A 20,127-nucleotide genomic window follows, 5' to 3' on the forward strand; every position below is an offset into this window, starting at 1 on the left:
GTCAGTGTCTTGCATTAAAAGTAAAGACTCAGCCGTTTGTGTTACAAGAACACTTCTGAGTTTTACAGAGAGAAAGTTTTTCTGTAGGTAATAATAATATGAGTGGTATTGGTATTGTATCATTATTATTGAGTAAGTATGTTCAATTTTCTCTACGTATCTAAATCTCTTAATAGAACTTTACAATTCAGCAATGGCATTGGTAGGAACTGACCAATCATTGCTCATCCTCATTCTGATTGGTCCAGGATGTGTTTTGAAATGTAGCCAGATTTAACCTTGGATTGAGTATATCACCTGCACCTATAAAGAAATATAAATTTAAAGGCTCTTGGACCACTTCATCTTGGGATGCCAAGGGTTTCCCATTATTGCTGTGCGGTGACGCAATAAATGCTCTTATTTAAATATCCAACACTGAAACTACAGTAAAACAACCCACAAGATGGCAGTAAACGTAAATTACTGCTTCATAGATTTATGTGAGGGAATAAGATGCAGCAATATATTAGGTAGGTAACCATTGAGTATGAATGGTCTGGAGACGAAATAGGCAGACGTTCCCCTCTGCCGGGGTAGTGGCCCACCGATTTATAAAAACTAGTTGCAGTCTCAATTTTCACTAGACTCAATCTAGTCGACAAAGCGTTCGTTTCGTGTAAAATGATTTGTTCACATACTAAATGACAGCTTCATTGCATAGAATATTCGGATTTCCGGATTTGTTCACAGATTTGATCGCCTTCGGTCATGGTTTATTGTTATTAGCCGTTGCCTAGCAACCAATATCAGAAAAATGCCATAGTGATGTAGCGGTATGTAAATATGTGCTTATCGTCAAAAAGGTCACTCCATCCACTATCGTCAAAGGACGTTACACATCGTTTACTTAATTTATTTTTCCAAAAATTGCTATGATATACGAGATATTGCAAAAGTGGTGAACGTAAGCCGACAGGGTTGACTAGGGGGTCATTCTGAACATTTTATGGTCATCGCTTTCAGGAAAATCAAGATGTAAAAATCCAACAAAGTTTCCATGGAGCAGACAAACCATTATTAGTCGTATGACATGTAAATCATATGGTTAACTTCTTGGAAGCATTCTTCATCTACACTCTATATTTTAAGAAAAAAACCTTAAAAGATAAGTTATAGAAATAAATGCTTCATATGCTAATATAATGTATAAATTATGAGTGATTAACATATATTATGTTTTAAGTCCAGTCAATAAATGACTCAAAATGAGGTGTAGAGTGCGTGAGCAGGTAACTAAGCGATTCCTTCAGAAACTTGTTCAGGGGGCTTAGGTTGTTAACATACCAAAAGTCCTGACTCCTAGGTGATGAGCTTGGGGGAGGAGGGGGGGATAAAGGTGCGATTTTTTGGTTTTGAGCATATATCTCGAAAACGGTGCATCGGAGAGAAATATTTTCAACTAATTAAATGGAGTTCTTAAAATTATCTAAAACTTTTATTTTATATGTTTTTTTCTAACCGTTTTCGAGCCTCGTCGTTTTCGAGCCGTTACCCTCGAAAAATGTTGGAATTTACACGAAAAATGTATTCATGTCAAAACATTCATAAACATTGCATCATATTGTCTAAACCTATTCATAAATGAAAAAAATGAAAAGAAAAGAAGTTGTAGATTTTTAAATTCCCTTTTAGAATATATATACATATGCTGGTTAATGTCCAACCCACCTAAAGTTACAGCTATTTTAGTTACACTTAAGCTTACTAACTCGGTGAGCTATGTCAATGACTTTAGCAAAATGCAAGTTTAAAATAGCTCGAATTCCGAGGGTAATAGCTCGAAAACGGTTAGGAATTAGAAAAAAACATATGATAGAAAATATTTGTCTCCGATTCACCGTTTTCGAGATAAATGCTTAAAACCAAAAAATCGCACCTTTATCCCCCTCTCCTCCCCCCAGCTCATTACCTAGGAGTCAGGACTTTTGGTATGTTAACAACCTAAGACCCCTGAACAAGTTTCTGAAGGAATCGCTTAGTTACCTGCTCACGCAGTCTACACCTCATTCCTTGACTGGACTATTTTATTTTATTTCCTGTTCATATTGATAAAGATAGTCTAAAATAACCTATCTATAATGATTAACAAAGAAAAACATAAAAATAAATTTTAAAAGTCACTCCTCCCAGAGATTGGAACTCTGAACCTCCTTATTGAAAGCCGAATACCTTAACGATTAGACCACACCGTCAAGTAGTTAAACTGGTGAAAAATGCAATCACTTCGTATCACACTGAGCTGGCTTGCAATAGTTAAAAGTGAACAACACAGGTTTTAACATTCTGGCATGAACTTTATGAAGCTAGTCCCAATATTTGATTTAAGATGGCGCTTAAATTAATAAAAGTCGATATTTAGCGCCATCTTTTAACACACACACAGAAGTCTTAGTAACGAAACAAGGTTTATGTAGTTCAAGGTTATTTTATATAGGTGGCGCCTAAGTGGGAGGGTTGTAGTTATAGCTATATAGGGGAGTCAGGAGATCTTGACCTTCACTGTACGTACCGAAGATACCTACATTCTTGTCTAGCCTACAAGTTTATATAGTAACAAAATAATTTACTATAATTTTTTTTATGGAGTTGCAGTTTCTAAACGAGAAGTAATGTGCCTCGGACCCACTCGGACCAAACTAAAATTACAGAACCAAGATTTTCTGACTGACATCTGTCAAAAAAATTATAATTATGCCAAAAGTATGGATTCCCGCGTAACTTTCCCCGTCGAACGTAATTCTAACCTTTGATCAGATCACGATCTGTCCCAACACATCCAACTTATTTCATGCACTGTATCATCAATAGGAGTAAGTACTTATTTGCATTCATCAAAAATTTCGTTTAGGAACTTGCAATCGACTCGGAAACTCCCATTCAAGTTGAAATTAGTTTCGTGCACTAAATCATTAATCTTTGAGAAGTTGTCCCGAGACGGGAGCGGCTCCTGTTGCTTTTGCCATTCTAGCTCACGTTTAGAATGAGACACGAGATCATTGTAAATCGTTTAGGATCCTAAAAATTATATATATATGAATGCATGAGTTGAGTACGTATACGTAATACCAGTAAGTTTGTTATCTGTAGTAATACCGGTAATAATACTGTCATTTGGAACTAGTAAAATTATAATTATATGAGAAGTGACTTTTATACTCTGTCCATTAAAGCCTCGTATTCACTATGCGACAAATTGTCGCAGAACCTGTCTAGGCACATGTCGTCTACGTGTCGCCGCGACGTCGCGCTTTGTTCTGCGACTTCGCACGCGACTATTCAGCGACATCTACGTGTCGCAGAACAGGTTCCGTGTTTTGGCTCGCGAGACAGAACTTCCTGCGACATCTGTCTAGCGGCCGCTGTTGCAGAGTGTGGACGCGTGCGCGACTTCTACCACGCAGCACTAACGGCCACGACAACCTCGGGCGACATGTCGGCGGAGACTGCTGGTGTGGACAAGCAACATGTATCACGACATGTTACCAAAATTTTCTGAGAACACGCACCGTAGATGTTCTGTAACAGTCTCAGAACTTGTGCCCTAGTGAATTCGAGGCTTAAGCCTCGTATTCACTAGGCGACAAATTGTCGCAGAACCTGTCTAGGCACATGTCGTCTACGTGTCGCCGCGACGTCGCACGCGACAATATAGCGACATCTACGTGTCGCAGAACAGGTTCCGTGTTTTGGCTCGCGAGACAGAACTTCCTGCGACATCAGTCTAGCGCACAGAGTACTTTGTGTCTAGCGACCGCTGTTGCAGAGTGTGGACGCGTGCGCGACTTCTAGCATCAACATGCCCGTAGAAAAAACTTATTGACTTCCTCGGGCGACATCTCGGCGGAGACTGCTGGTGTGGACAAGCAACATGTATCACGACATGTTACCAAAATGTTCTGAGAACACGCACCGTAGATGTTCTGTAACAGTCTCAGAACTTGTGCCCTAGTGAATTCGAGGCTTTATATTATTGGTTTTTAGACAGTTGGAATCCCATACATATTTGATGACTGCAAAGGAAAACCAACTTTACTTACCAGACATAAGGAAACGTCAAGAATACAATAACATAGTGGAAGCTCTATAAGTTACGGGTCTTGGATGTGCCCGTAAAATGGCAATAGGCCCGCCCCCTATTACATTGGGACTAACATAACACTCCGGCGAAAAGTGGGTGCAGCAATGCACCTCTGCCTACCCCGCAAGGGAGTACATTAGTACAAGGCGTGAGTGTGTGTGTGTGTGACTTTTAACTTTTATGTATAGCTGCCCTATTTACACCAACATAATATATTATTTTTTATATTTATATACATTATTGTTTATATTTTATCATGGCAGTGACAGTGTCCCGGTAGCAATAACACAAAATACAGTGATTTTCTTCTCACTATTTCTTTGATAGTCCATCTCGCCTGAGTTTTCAACTATCATAATATACATTCTGTAAAATTCAGGAAGCTTTTGCAGTAACAAAAACACACACTTTCAGTGATTCCTACACTTACATGCACACATATCAACAGCACCTTTAATAAAATGAAAAATACTATTATTTTCAGCTTTAGTTCAGCGAATAGCCCCTGAGCCGTCTATCTAGCAAACATGGACAAGACTGCGTTAGCGCTCGCTGCTTTGCCTCTCATTTGCTCAGCAACTTTTACTTCTGTTTACACTTCTCCCTGTTTATATTTGTTTTTCCTTTTATTTTCCCATCGTGGGTCATGTTTAATTAGCCAAACTCTACTTTGTTTTGTTGTTTGCTCTGAAAAATTACTCTTGTTTTGTTTTTAAACAAAGTAAGCGCCGGGTTTGAAGTGTTTGCCGTAAAATTGTGTTGGCGAATGCATGGCGCTGTTTGAAGGCGGTGTACGGTATTTTACGTTTTCCGCGCGAGGTGCGGCTTGTCAGCTGAAATATAGGTGCCTCGTGTCTTTCAGGTGAATCGTGTGTGCATTTTTATACCGGAGCCCTATTGTTTGTAGAATAGCTCTCTTTTATGTCGCGTTCCTTGCTTTGTTGCACAGGATAGTGAAAAATAGAGAATCTATGAAAATGTCACGTTAAAATATTAAATTGTATCGCAAGCGCTTTATTATAGTACTTATAGTATAAAATTAGTTATTACACTGTCAAAACTTAAAATGCTGCCCAATAACTATAATACTTAGTTATAGACTTAAGCCAGAATTTTGAAACATAATATATGATATAACATAAAGGGAGTACCTGCATGAAATAAATAAATTCTGTAACCAACCCACTATGACTGTGTCAGCCGTTAAAGCTTAGAGCTTCGCCGCAAAATGACAAGCGCCCCAATTAATTTATTGACTGCGCCACGCATGGACTAATTTATAACGGAAATTCATCCAAATTTGAGGTTTTTCGCTTACCAATTTTCCGATACCGCCGGCCTATAAACTACCGCAAAATTTGTCACCGATAAAGTGACCCAAAATAGCAAATAGTGAGTCCGGATTTGCAATAATTACTCACACAATCATCTAAATTTAATATTTACAATTGGTTTATTGGTAATATTTTCGATAACGCACAGAGCGGAGCGCATTTAACGCTATCTCATAATTTGTTTACAACATTTTAAATAGGATTATTTAAATTTCATCACGACCCATCACGTCCCCACTGCTGGGTCACAGGAAGGAAGGAAGGGTTTAGGCCTAGTCTACGCAAGTCTAGCAAGCTTGTGCTGAGAGAGTTGTCGGGTAAGTGAGCAACCCGACTGTTATTTAGATTTAAAGACCAACAAATGAGATTGGTCAAACAAAGGTATTATGTTATCTGTTACCAATCATCAAAAAAATATGATGCCTGTTAATTTTTTACGTTTTTATATTGTAATTTAAAATAAAACTGTAATGTTAATTTCTGAATTGATGTCACCTATCCATAGGTGAAATCAATTATGCTCCGTTATGCGGGTTTTATCGATGTAATGAAAAATTAAAAAAGTATTTATTTAACCACCTTAACAATTTCACATTTAAAAGTAATAATAATGTATTATTGCTTACATGGCTTCAGTAGTAGGTGTGAAATTGTGTTATGGACGCCACTAGAAGGTTTATATACCTAAATCTAGGCGTCTTACACTTTTAACAAAATAAAGTTAAATGGTAAATATTTAAAGAAATTATAATATAAAAGAAAAACGACTGGATTTGCTTATGATAATAATGATTTTTTTTTAAGTTTTGGATGAGCCAGTAACACATAGGATATGAACCTACATTTTATCTTTCCTTCCTTGTACTTCTTATGTCTATTATTCAAATTTGTCACATATTGGAGGGCACTGAAACTTAGGCCAAGATAAATAGACGAAACTATGACGGAGTCTTAGCTTAAGCAAATGCTAAGAACACGAATTCACTATCATAGACACTACTTGAGCACAGACTAAGCTACGGAGTTCGCACTCTGACTTAGCCGAGTTCGAGTTCACATTTGTCAAGACTTGACCCTTGCTTAGCACGCCGTTGAAATAAAATAGTTTTGGTATTTATTATCAATTGGTTCGTTTATAGGATTTTTTATGGGAAAAAAACCGACATTCAAAACTAAAGATAAAAGAATCGCAGAACTTTGGAACTGCTAAGTTGATTTTAATAAAATATAGGTAGGCACTCTGGGTTATATTACCAATCATTGTAAAAAAATAGTTAATCGTAGTTATCATTAACTTGGTAAAATGTTTCTTCATTATAAAGATAGCTGTAAGTACCTATAATTAAGTGAACACTTTATTAAGTATTTTATTTGTTTAGCCTTGATGTATGTAACAAGTGTATCATTAATTGTTGGTCTTCAAATAAATAAATAAATAAAACAAATCGGAAATCGATTCATCTGACAAATACATACACATACAGATACACAGACACATTAAACATAATATAACACTCCTATTTTCGCCGAGGGTTAATTAGTAAATTAATATGAACGTGAACTTTTATAGCACGGGGAGAGTCGCCACCTGGCGGTAAGTGGCTGCACTAGTTCTAAGGAATTATTATTCTAAGCTCAGGCTATCCACAGATAACATTTATAACAAATTTGCTAAAAATCTACTGAATGAAACTATGACCACAGATAAATAAATATACATTAACAAATACAAATACAAATAATTTATTTACCAAATCAGATACATAATTGGAATAAACAAAAATCTTAAATAAAAAATCTCAACAATAATCGTAGGGTACTTTGAATTTACTCCAGTGGTAATTACTTTTGAACTCTGCACTAGGCGAACCTGTATCGCAGAGATCGTTTTCCGTATCTCGAGTGCCATGGACGGAGCGGGCGGTCATGAGCGGTGGCGATTATATGAGTTTAAATAATTAATAGGATGGCTGTTAATAAATATAAGTAATATATTTTAGTACTAGTTACATAAATAAACAATAAAATGGAATAAAAATAAATATAAGTGTGTTTATTTGTTACCCTTACACGACTTGATTTAAAATACGTTCGGTCTCGTCATAAGTGAGACTTAGCAGATAGACGTGGACTACAATTCTGATTTCCCTTGTAGTTTTATTTTTGAGGTTACATACCTTACACATTTTATTATGTATACGGGTGAAGAAAACTAGAATGCCTTTGAGCAAATGCTGTATTTGTTGGGTTAAGTGGTGCTTTATACACTCGTCTCGACTTCAACTCGGGTAGATCTGCAGATACCATGAGAGCTTTATGGACAGTTATTGTAGCCATTTCAATGTAAATTTTTCGCACAGTTAGTAGTTGAAGTTCGTTGAACAGACTGTTAGTTGGGTGTTGACGTTTTTTTCCTAACATGACTTTTAGCACTGATCCTTGGGCTCTTTCTATCTCAATTAAAATTGATTTGGCAGCACCTCCCCATATTGGCAGACAGTAGCGTAAGATGGGTTGACAAATGGATACATAAATCTGTTTTAGAAGACCTATATCCGCACTGTTTCGAAGAGCCTTAAAGAAGTGAATCAATTTACGAACTTTGGCAGAAAATTTCTTAATATGGTCTCTAAACGTCATTTTTTCATCGAGGTGAACACCCAGGTACTTAATGGAGTTTGTACGTTCTATTGTAGGGCACGAGCAAGATTTGTTTAATGGATCCTGGCTGCAGCTGTGAACAACGATTCCTGGAGATTCTTTTGGTTCGGAAGCTTTTGTTTTGTGAAACGCAAGGTATTTTGTTTTTTCAGTGTTAAGTGTAAGAAGGTTCCTTCTTAACCAGACTCCTAGTGTTGTTATACCTATTTCCGCTTTTTGAAAGACCTCACTCCATGAATTGTCATTAAAAATGATTGCCGTGTCGTCAGCGTAGCAGTAAAAGTCGGCATTTTGAATTCTTGTCGAGGAGATGTCATTCAGATAGATCAGGAAGAGCGAGGGACCTAGGATACTGCCTTGGGGTACTCCATATTTGATTTGTTTTTGTGAGCTTATGTTATTGCCAATCTTAACACATTGACTTCAATCTGTTGGTTAGATATGTTTCAAACCATTTCAGAGCAATACCTCTTATTCCCATTTTATCCATCTTTCCTAGTAAAATCTTGACTGACACGGTATCAAATGCCTTGGCCAGGTCAAGAAACACACCAATGCAAGTTTTCCCTTTATCCAGAGCATTAACGATATTCCTCGAAAGCGAACCTACTGCGTCTTCTGTGGACAAAGCATGCCTGAAACCAAATTGATTAGCACTAAGGAGATTTTTTGTTTCGAGAAAGTTCATCAATCGGCTGTTGACCACCTTTTCCAGCAACTTTGAAAATATAATAAGCAGAGATTGGTCTGTAATTAGCAGGATCGTCCCTCTTTCCACTCTTAAAAATAGGACTAACGGCCGCTACTTTCCAACAAGCAGGGAACACACCGGTTTCAATACTTGTATTAATTATATGAGTAAGCGGAGAAAGAATTAGGTCCCTCACATATTTGATTAGCCGACTGCCGATACCATCAAGACCCGGCGCGCTTTGATCTTTCAGATTCATGATGAGTCCCCGAATTTCATTTTCATCAGTGGGTGCTAAGTATATTGATTTAGGATTAACTGTAGAGGGAGCTAAACTTTTTGCCAAGGAGTCTTCATTTTCTTCAATGTTTTGAAGTATTTTTTGGGCTAAGTTGCCACCTACAGTAGAAAAATATTCATTGCAGGCATCGAGAGAGTCATTTAGGTTATTATGTAGGGTTGTTAGTTCAATAGCTGAGTTACTGGGTTTCTTTGCATGGCAGATATCTTTAATTATTTCCCACAGTTTTTTGCGGTTGTTTTTATTAGTGTTAAGCTCGTTTCTTTCATATTCCTGTTTCAGATTACTTAATAAAAGCTTACAAAAATTCCTGTATCGTTTGTATATTATTTGTTGTACAGGGTCATTTGGACTGGCTCTTGCTTTGGCGTGAAGAATGTCGCGATTTTTGGTGCATTTAATAAGACCTGGTGTCATCCACGGTTTTATGATAAATTTTCGCCTACTTACTTTCACTGTCTCTTTATGAAGTTCGACAATCCCATTAAAAGTAGACGAGAAAACCTCAGCGGCCAAAGTGGCATCTGTTGCATTAATTACCGTTGACCAATCGACCTTACTTAAATCCTGGGCAATACAATCAAAATTAAGTTTTGTGATGAGACGAGATTTTGAAAATGGTTTAATTTTAGAGTTAGCCAGTCCAATCATTGTAAGTTTGTGGTCAGTCACTGTTGAGTCGCATACAACTCCTACTGCTTTGAAGCGGGGTCTCGTGAAGATGTGATCAAGGCAGGTAAGATGTCTAGTTGGTTTAGTAATAGCCGGTGCCAAGTCGTATTCAGCATTTAAACAGAGATACTCTGAGCGATTTGAGCTCTCAGATTCTGGTAAAATATCGATGTTGATGTCACCGGCCAAAATTAAACACTTATTATTGTTTAATTTATTTAGGGATTGACTAAGCTCTGCTAAAAATTGGTTTATACATTTAAACGAGGGTGATCGGTAAACGCCCAATAACGTGAATTTGTTTGGTACCTCAACGACGACACAATTGGATTCTTTATGAGGTAGTTCGTACATGGAAGCATTTAAATATGATTTAACATACGCAACCACCCCACTTGCTTTGTTAATGTAGTTATTAGTTCGAAAGGATTCGTAGCCATCAATAGAGCCTATAATTGTGCCTTCTCTTAACCAACACTCAGTGAGAATGATAACATCGAAGTCTATATTTAGCCGATGCAGTGTTACGAGAAAGTTGTCAAAATTGCACTCTATTCTGCGTATATTAAAATTTAGTATTTTTATGTTATACTTCTCTGTGAGGATGTTCTTGCATTGGTCTGGACAATCTAAGGCATGGCATTCTGTATTGAAAGTTTGTTCTAATTCATCTGCAATACTAAGTGATTCCATTTACGAGAAAAGGTAATTCAAGGCATTGTTTGCACGCTAGAGAGTCTCTGTTAGCATAAAGGCTTGATTTTTCTGTAGTAAGTCCGACAATCTGGTTTAAGAACACGTTTATATGGTTATTCGTTGTAAGGGTGTATATGATAAAATATATACTGTTAAAATATGGGATATAATATATAAGATCATCATTTATGAAGCAGTCAAAAATATAAAGTTCATGCATATTATGACACAAAAATAGTTTAATTGCTAGGGATGGGGACCTGAGCAGGAAGGGAGGGAGTTGGAGAGGGACCAATCTGCACATCCAAGTCAGCGATTGATCGAATTGAAATTGCTGGCTTATTTTCTTCTTTTCTGACGAGGATCCGCCCGTCTTTAATCCAACAGAAACGGAATCGGTATTGCCGTGCTCGTAGTCTGGCTTCACGAAATAAGTGCCGATTTTTTGTGGTGAGGCGTTCGTTTATATAAATTTTATTCGAGGTTCCTGGCACGATATCGGACGAAGATATGTTTTTCCTGGTTTTGGCTGCTTTGAGTATTTCATCCCGTTTCTTCTTACGTAATAAGCGGACGACAAGGGGTCGTGGTTGCTTGTCAGCGTTTTCTGTGCGCATACGACGGGGTCCAGTACGGTAGGCCTCATCGATGTCAACATCCTTGAGCTCCACGCCTATTTTCTTGGCCAGAATGTCAACTACATGATAGATGCTTTCGTTAGGAGTTTCAGGAACATCTATAAGTTCAATTTCGTTTTGAACCAGACGTTGGGCTTGAGAATCGATCGTTTCCTGAAGTTGGTGGACGCTAAGTTTCAGGTTTTCCATTTCCTTGTCTCGTGATTCCAGCTTTTTTTCGAGAGTATCGATCCGGGAGAGAAGTTGGGTTCTTACATCTTCCATAAGGTTTCTTAGTCCACGAATTTCTTGAACAAAATTCGTAAGTTCTGGTTTCGGTTCTGTCTGTGATTTTGATTTTGGTTTGGGCTGGCTCCCTCTTGAAATAGTAACGTTAGGGATGGCAGTTGATGGGGGGCTACTTGAACTAGTTGCAGCTCTAATGGGAGTGTTTGTATTATTAACATGTTCTAAGCCAGTGACTTAGCCGAGCAAACGCTAAGTAGTGTCTATTTTAGAGACTCATTGCAACTCGACTTAGTTCAGGTAAAGTCGTACTTGGCTTATCATTAGTTTGAGCAAGTGCTAAGCAACGACTATTAATCTTGGCCTTAAATCTCAAGATATTATCTTACCTGAGCTTTAGGCGTCAGAGCGACTACATAATAGAATCCATTATAATATTCTGTGACTGTACCTTAATTAAGTAGGTATAAATATAAAATTAAGTGTTAATGAAAATTAATATAATATAAAGTGTAAATGTTTCATATAAGTACTAAAATACCTATTATTCTTAAATCTCACGGGCAAACTTTTGAAGAACGTCGCTTAGCTCGAGTGGAACAGCTAGTAAAGTTAAGTCAAAGTGAAATGTTTTTATTCATTATTTTTGTTATTTTAATTATTATTATTATTATTATAATAAATTATTTTAATTTAACTGCTAAATAAACTCAACTTTTATTCATCGTATTAATATCAAATTTTCTGATGAACGTTAATTTTTACAAACTACTCTCCGTTCGGATGAGGGGCTCTTTCTGACTTAGGAGAAGAACGGAGGCAAAAAACTCCTGAGACATCTTTTCAAAAAGACTTTAAACTAGTTAATATACAATAGGTACGTATAAGCTCTTATAATTATAATTTGTATATTAGCAGAGCTACCTACTAATTACAACTATGCATTAACATCCTCTAAGCGTCCGTAGTCAAGCGGGCCTCAGTGATCGTAACTGATCGCTGAGGTTAAGCAACAACTGACACGGTCAGCCATTGGATGGGTGACCAATTTCAAGTGGTGCTTTTCTGGACGCTTCCGTGCTTCGGACGGCACGTTAAGCCGTGGGTCCCGGTTGCTGCTTCGGCAGCAGTCGTTAAGCCTAGTCAGAGGCCTTCGGGCGGCTTGAAAACATCTGACAGTCGGGTTGCCCACTTACCCGACAACTCTCTCACCACAATCTTGCTTGTGTTGGGGTCCACCAACCCGCACTTGGCCAGCGTGGCGTACTAGGCCTAAACCCTTCCTTCATTGGAAGGAGACCCGTGCCCCAGCAGTGGGGACGTAATGGGTCGTGATGATGATGATGATGATGATGATTAACATCCTCTAAGTAATCATCAATTTTATAATAAGATTTTTTACAGAGATTAATGTACCTAACACTTAAACTTATTCTCTGGCATTTGAGTAACTTCTGTTGCTTATTACATAAAATCTAATACAGTACCTGTTATTTCGTGAATTTTCTAAAGGTTATAAATAAAAGATGTCCGTTTTGCAAAGCCGTCTATTCAACTGACATTTCACAAGGCGGGAACATTACCGCACAAAATCCTAGTGTTGCCAACATAAGAGAATAAGTATCTACTACATTACTAACATTCCTCCACCTTAATTTCTTAAATTACTAACAATGGTTTTCATCTAGAACCTAAATATTCCTTTTATTACAATTTACTTAAGCTAAAGAACTTCCTATAAGATACAGGTTTGCGAGTGCGAAGAGTACGCCCTACATCAGAGTGAGTGGAAGGAGAGGGGTCTTCTCTTATGCTTTCCTGGCTATCTTGCCTTATCAGAGTAGGCGAGCCTTCAGAATCTCGATGTGAAGCAGAGGCAGCAGGGGAGGTCGGCTCAGCTATAGAGGAAACCCCGGCTGGCTGGTTCGCAGCTGGAGGTGGCTGGCTCGCTGTCGGTGACTGAGTTGCTGACAGAGGCTGTCTCGCTGACAGTGGCTGACTTGCTGACGGTAGCTGACTAGCTGTCAGTGGCTGACTCGCTGCAGGTGGCTGAATCGCTGACGATGCCTGACTCGCTGCAGGTGGCTCAGACGCAGATGGAGGTTGGCTCGCAGACAGTGGCTGGCTCGCAGATGGCCTGCTCTCGGCCTCATTGATCTGGATGTCGTTAGTCGGAATAGCTTCAAGCGCCGACCTGGATTCAATATCATTATCAGAAATTACTCCTCTCTCCCCCTCCACTTTATACATTTGATTTTTATGTCTTTTTATAGTTTTATTATATTGACCAACAAAGATTAAATATGCGGATTTTCCAATCCGCCTAGTCACCACACCATGAACCCAAAAGGTTTTATCGTTTTTATGAATCTTGACTGATACCAAATCATTTATACAAAAGTCAATGTTCCTTATTCCCCTATATGATTTACCCTGTAAACACTGTTTACCCCGTACAGTTTCTAACAGTGCTGTATCGGAAGCCTCGGGAGATTTCGGGTTCAATAAGTCCAACCTACAGCGTAAATTCCTGCCGAAGAGAACCTGTGCAGGGGTTTTATTTGTGGTGGAATGAACGGAATTGCGGTAATTGAAAAGAAATTCATTTAATTTGATATTTAGGTTATTATTACCTATGCCGGACAACAGAATCGATTTCAAAGCTTTTTTAATAATTTTCACATAGCTTTCAGCTTGCCCGTTGCTTGCTGATGATACTCCGGAGAGGTGAGGTGAGTAATACCATTACTCTTGCAGAAATGTTCGAATTCACTGGATATGAATGATGGGCCATTATCTGAACACAGAGTATTTATGAGGCCAAATCTTGCCATTACATCGCACAATTTTTGTATAACTACCTTGCTACCATACCCGGACGAGACGTCATAAGCTTCGACCCACTTCGAATAAGCGTCCACCACTATTAAATACATTTTATTATTTATCGGGCCTAAAAAATCTATGTGGACTCTGTACCACGGCTCCGACGGGTACGGCCAGGGCGTGAGGGGCGCGCGGGGCGGCGAGGGGCGCAGCTGGCTGCACACGTCGCAGCTCCGCACAGCCTGCTGCAGCTGCTCGCTCATGCCGGGCCACCAGAATCGTGTGCGCGCCTCCAGCTTCATTTTAACAATACCTAAATGACCGGCATGCAGCTCTTTGATAACCTTCCCTCTGTAACTAGACGGGATAACAAGCTTGCACCCTCTCATTAAACAGCCTCTTTCTACCGATAATTCGGACCGACAAGCAAAATATGGTCGAATTTCGACATCCTTAATAGTTCTCGGCCAACCATTCCTTGTGAATTTAATTACATCAGATAATGTATGATCCTGTTCCGTTAAATCCTTAACCTCACTCAATAAAATCGGAGAAGCATTGTCATCGAACAAAAAATTTATATAACACGCAGTATCTACTATACATTCCGATTTGCTGTCACTTGCACCCTGTGACGTCACCGCAGTAGGCGTGGTCTGCGGCACCATGGAGCGACTAAGAAAGTCTGCACAATTATTTGCACTACTAACATATTCGATTTTGTAATTATAGGCCGACAAAAATAATGCGTATCTCTGGAGACGATTGGCTGACACTTCTGGAATACCTTTTTCCGGTCTAAAAATTGATAAAAGCGGTTTATGATCTGTTCTCAGCACAAATGCTTCGGACCTACCATATAGGTATTGGTGATACTTCCGAACCCCAAAAATAATTGCTGTTGCTTCTTTTTGGATCTGACTGTATTGCTTCTCAGCCGGGGTCAGTGCCCGGGATGCATATGAAACCGGCCGTTCTACATTGTCCTTATCTACCTGAGACAAAATAGCCCCTAGCCCCCATGGTGACGCATCCACAGTGAGAATAATTCGCGCATCCTGGTTAAAATGTGCTAAAGTATTCTCATCAGCCAAACATCTTTTGATATACTCAAATGCATTTTCATGATCTTTAGTCCACACCCAATGTACATTTTTTTGTAACAAATCATGCAATGGTGCTAATATACTGGATGCATTTTTTATAAATACTCTATAGTAGTTGACTAGGCCCAGAAATGACTTTAATTCTGATACATTTTCCGGTTTCTTTGCATTCACAATACTTTTTACTTTCTCGGGGCATTTGTGAATACCATGTTTGTCGATTATAAATCCTAGGTATGAAACCGACTCTTGAAAAAAACTACATTTTTCCTTCCTCAACACTAACCCTGCTTTCTCTAGCCGCCGAAAAACTTCATTAAGCCTAGCTAAATGCTTTTCCCGAGTCCTACCTGTAATAAGGATATCATCTAAAAATTGGAGAACCCCTTCCTGCAATGAGCAATGTGGATGATGATCATCGTCAGCTGGCTGAACCTTTCCACTAGTCTGTTTATCAGGACCTAATAAGATATTTTCAAGTGTGCGCTGAAAAATAGCTGGTGCGCTTGACAACCCAAACACTAATCTATTAAACTTATATAACCCCTTGTGTGTATTAATACAAGTGAGTAACTGTGAATCCTCATGTAGTCTCAACTGATTATATGCACCAGATAGGTCTAGCTTAGTGAAATGCACCCCATTGTGCAGCTTGGAGAAAAGTTCTTCGACTCGGGGTAAGGGGTATTTTTCTACTAACAACTGCTTATTTAAAGTGGACGAGTAATCTGCACAAAGTCTAATCTTTCCATCACTTCTCAATACTGGCACAATCGGACTAGCATACTCAGAATATGTGACAGGTTCTATAATACCTAGACTTTGTAACCGGTATATTTCCTCTTCTAATTTTGACCTTATCGCAAACGGTACAGGGCGTGCTTTCATGAAAATTGGAATACTCTCCGGTTTCATATTAAGTTTAACCTCAACACCTTCACAGCATCCCAACTCATCCGAGAAAAGCCGGGGAAATTGATTCTCATAACTATTGGACAAGTTATTTATAGGCGAAATTTCTAACTTGAACTTAGATAAAAAATCGCGTCCCAAGAGCGGTGGCCCACCATTTTTTACTACATAAACATTTATGGTTTGTGTTTGTGACCGATACGCAAACGGCAATGGTAGGACACCCAGTACGTCAATTGGAGTGCCATTATAACTTAATAATATTTGTTTACTATTGTCCAGTTTATAATTTGAAAAATGGGCCCTATAAACCGAATCCGAAATAGCCGTTACCGCTGATCCCGTGTCCACTTCAAAACATAAATTTACATCATTTACAGTGACATATTCCTGCATAGGTTCTCCACTACAGCTACGAATGTTAAATATTAAAATATTTTTACCATCATCCCCCTCGGTATCCGAACAGCACTGCAAGAAATTGTTTGCATTCCTATTTCCATTGCACATGCGCTTTAGATGACCCTTAACACCACACACATTACATGACGCAAATCTGAACCGACACTTTTTGTTATCATGACCGTGATAACCGCACACTGAACACTGAACTGATGATGATTGCAAAGGCCTCGCGACCGAGCCTTGGCTCCGATTGCGTGACCCACCGTCGCCGCTCCGACCACGTGCCGCCATCTTGTGCATCTCGAACACGGCCGGCGCCGACGCCGACGCGTCTGCCGCCCTCGCCAGGCCCGTACGCCCCGCTTCCCTGGCGCAACGAACGCTCTGTGCCAACTGCAACGCCTTCTGCAGGGTAAGCTGGTCCATCGCCTCGCCGAAGAGTCGCTCTCGTTCTGGACCGCCCGCCATGCCAAGGACAAAGCGGTCACGTAGTGTATCTTCGAGGGATGTCGTTGGGAATTCGCACTCCTTCGCCAAACCCCGCACACGCGCGGCCCAGTCAGCTAAGGACTCATCCTGTCCTTGGAAGGCACTGTGAAAGTTATACCTTTCCGCGAAGCTGCACTTTTTAGTTTTGAAGTGTGTGTCCAATAGTTCTATCACCTCCGAATAGGCGAGTTCCCCGACGTCTTTGGGTAATGCGAGATCCCTTATGAGTTTGTAAGTAGTTTCAGATAAACTACTTAACAAAATAGCCCGGCGTTTTGCACTGGACTTATCCACTTCACTGTTGATATCGTTGGCCATGAACCATTGTTCCAATCGTCCTTTGAACAAAGCCCAATCATGAGTTTCATGATTGAAAACACTTAGTGCACCAAACGATAAATTTGCCATGATTAATTAATAGCGTAAATTCGGGCTGCGCCACTGTTATTTCGTGAATTTTCTAAAGGTTATAAATAAAAGATGTCCGTTTTGCAAAGCCGTCTATTCAACTGACATTTCACAAGGCGGGAACATTACCGCACAAAATCCTAGTGTTGCCAACATAAGAGAATAAGTATCTACTACATTACTAACAGTACCCTAAAACGATTTATTAAGTTTAGCCAGACGCAAAGTAGGGGAGACCGGGGACAAAAGTAACAGTTTGTAGTTTCTGTCTGATTTCTCGTTATTAATAACATTTACGATAAAATAAATATAGTCACATAAAACTTTCGTATATAGTCTACAAATATCCATTATTACTTTACTTAATGCATCACGAATTTCAGCATTTCTAAAGCCTCAAAAAAAAAGGGAAATCGTTACTTTCGACCCCATGGTCAGGACGAAAGTAACAAGGCATGGGTCGAAAGTAACAACCCATAAATTCTGCCCAATGTTATAAATACGATTCAAAAGAAAGAACAAAAAAAACAATCAAATTATTTAGTTAAGAAAATTTCTTAAAAAACTTTCGAAACTAAAAAAAACTTATGACTTATTGACAAAACTAAAAAAAAAATCTTAATATAAACTGTAAATGAGATCCATCATTTAAACTGACTAACTGATAAGAAGTTGTTTTATACTATACATAATACACAATATTATGACACAAATATCTAAGCAAAACAACAAAAAATAAAAAATTACCTATAATTTGACATGGCAAACTTACGTAAGTAATTCGTTACTTTTGTCCTGCCGCGAGCTGTTACTTTTGTACCCATCCCCATTTTTGAAATATCAGGCGACATAACTTTAAAACAGCACGTGTTATTCGAAAAGAATTTATGACATGCTACAGACAATCTTATAATGAATCAATGAACAAATAGTCATATGGTTTTTGGCATCTTAATTCTACGTAAACACTAAATTAATAAACACCCAAAAACTTACTTTTGGTGTGTAAAATCACGAAATGCTCACTAAAACAACCTTGCACCGCGGCACGGGCGCGGAAAATAATATCATGCGCGGGGGGCATCGCATGCTGACTACCAGCAGTCGCTTGGGAAGTTAAGGCTATTGGGGAAGTCCACAGAGTCTTTGTTACTTTCTACCCGCTGTTACTTTTGTCCCCGGTCTCCCCTACTATAAATAAAATTCAGCTGTAAAAAATGTATTTCTATGTACCCCGAAGCCTTAAAATAATAGCGTTAACACCAGGATATACTAACTTAACTAACTACATTACGATCTACACATCAGAGTTAGGTACATAATATATAATGTTTTATCAATGGTCGCTCTGGGTCATAGTGCCTTACACATTTGATCCCTAAAACATTTTAAATTTTCCTTGGTACCATACCTAGCTATTATCACGTACCTATTCTCCGTATAATTGTTTGAATTATTCACAGATTGAGAGAATTAGTCAATGGGAAATTCAATTATAACGCAAATTATAATAACTATATATAAGGGTGGATTTCAACAAGTCCTAAAAAATCTTCATTTCCGTGGACTTTTTTATCTTTAGGTTTTTTATATTGAAAAAGCGCTTTTATTAAAGTTTTTGTTAATGTTAGTATTCTTACTTAATGGCTATCAGATAAGTTAAAAACTTAACGAGATACAGATGATCAAAAATTTCGTGCCACGGCGATGACACATGCGTTCACGGAAATGAAATAAGCGTCCACGGCAATGAAAAAAACATCCACGGCAATGAAACTAACGTCCACGGCAATGAAAGAACTGTGCTATGGATATGAAAGAATCAATCCACTGCAATAAAAAAAAAAACTGTGGGGGAAACGCAAACTTAGACAGATTATGTATGGTAAAAATATTTGGATAGATATTGAAACGAAAGAAAGAACGACAGTATGTATAAAATAATAAAGAATGTAGTATGGAATTCTTTAAGTAGTATAATGAGGTTCGTATTGCAACTTATAAAAACGATTAAAAAAAATGTTTAATTTCACATTAATATCGTTCACAACATATAATTAACCTTACCTAGTATAACATCTATATTTTCATAAAGTATAATATTATACATGTTGCCAGTGATGACCTACGGTGCCGAGACGTGGTCTTTAGGCCTCTTAAATAGGCTCGGAGTCACCCAGCGAGCTATGGAAAGGGCTATGCTCGGAGTATCTCTACGTGATCGAATCAGAAATAAAGAGATCCGTAGAAGAACCAAAGTAACCGACATGGCCTATCGAGTCAAATGGCAGAAATGGCAGTGGGCCGGACACATTGCTCGAAGGACTGATGGTCAGTGGAGCAGAAGAGTCCTCAAGTGGAGACCACGTACCGGCCGCGGGGAAGCACTGGATGCGGGCTGCCTCCGATCGGACAAGGTGGAAATCATTGGGGGAGGCCTATGTTCAGCAGTGGACGTCCTATGGCTGAGATGATGATGATGATGATGATGATGATAATATTATACAGTATACGAAATGTTAATTTTAAAATATATTATGATGTGACATGATCTGTGCTGAATTACAAATCACCGAACAAACCACCAAAAGCACGAAAACCTAAAGATAGGTGCAGTTAGGTGCACATGTTCGTCAACAGCGA

The sequence above is a fragment of the Plutella xylostella genome, chromosome 5 (assembly GCF_932276165.1).
Source record: "Plutella xylostella chromosome 5, ilPluXylo3.1, whole genome shotgun sequence".
Taxonomy (NCBI): Eukaryota; Metazoa; Arthropoda; class Insecta; order Lepidoptera; family Plutellidae; genus Plutella; species Plutella xylostella.